The sequence below is a fragment of the Cyprinodon variegatus genome, unplaced genomic scaffold, assembly GCF_000732505.1.
Source record: "Cyprinodon variegatus isolate N-32 unplaced genomic scaffold, C_variegatus-1.0 Scaffold1565, whole genome shotgun sequence".
NCBI lineage: Eukaryota > Metazoa > Chordata > Actinopteri > Cyprinodontiformes > Cyprinodontidae > Cyprinodon > Cyprinodon variegatus.
This window is the reverse complement of record NW_015152018.1, coordinates 28,958-30,149: the sequence shown is the minus strand read 5'-3', so window position 1 is coordinate 30,149 and position 1,192 is coordinate 28,958.

Here is a 1,192-nt window from a genome sequence, read left to right as displayed (position 1 = left end):
CCACCACTGCTTGGTTCTGAGGGGTCGGGGCTCCACAGACGGGCCGTGGTTTTGTTTGTGTGGATGGTTCTTGGACCTGGTGCCATCTGGTTTGGTAGAACCTATGGTTCCATGGACCCGCTCTCAGAAGCAAACTGGGCTCTAGGTTTGCTTCGTGTTCCGTCATCAGTGGACCCAGACTGAGGTAGGTTCTCATGTTTCTGAATCCTCTCTGCTGGTTTAGAACTTGGCCAGAACACGGGGCTGTTCCATGGACCGGGCCGGGCTCTGGATGCTGAACTGGTCAGATGCTAACTGAGCCAATGCTTTAGAATCGCTTAATGTTCTACAGAGTTCTGTTTTGGTGCAGCGGTAGAACCCGCCCCTGTTTTTCACACTGGTTTTACTGGGTGATGGAGGACAGGAGGCAGCAGTTCAGATATACGTCATATTTTACTTCACATTTTTCATTACAGAGTAAATCTTAGCCAATCACAGGACAGCTGTGAACATGGATACATGAGGAACTAAACACTGATTCTACCAAAGGTCAGAGTCCTGCTGCTGCTGCTGGGCAGCGTCAGGATGTAGTGCCACCATCTTGGAAATGTCTTCTTCTTCTTCTGTTCACAGAGACAGATGGAGTCCCTGCAGCTGGAAGGACGTCAGGCTGGAAGCTGAGGAGGACCAAGATCCCCAGGTTCTACTGGAGCCGTAAGAACAGAACCAACTGGGCCGCAGAACCCTTATGATCTAGACCGCTGAGATGGGGAGGAATGAGGCTGCAGTGTTGGACCGGACCAAGAAGTCCTCCCACAGCTGAGGAGGTTCTAGAGGCTCCTAACTTCCACTTCCTGTCAGCTGACCAGAACCAGAACACGGCTCTGTTCTGGACAATGAACTTCCAGTTCTACAGGATCAGAGTAGTGCTGCAGGAGGGGGAGGTTCTGGTCCGCCCTGAGCGGCAGGCTGAGCTAGCAGAACCGCAGCGTTCAGAGCTAGCAGAACCGCAGCGTTCAGAGCTAGCAGAACCGCAGCGTTCAGAGCTAACAGAATCGCAGCGTTCAGAGCTAGCAGAACCGCAGCGTTCAGAGCTAGCAGAACCGCAGCGTTCAGAGCTAACAGGCCGAGCTAACAGAACCGCTGCGTTCAGAGCTAGCAGAACCGCAGCGTTCAGAGCTAACAGAACCGCTGCGTTCAAAGCTAGCAGAAC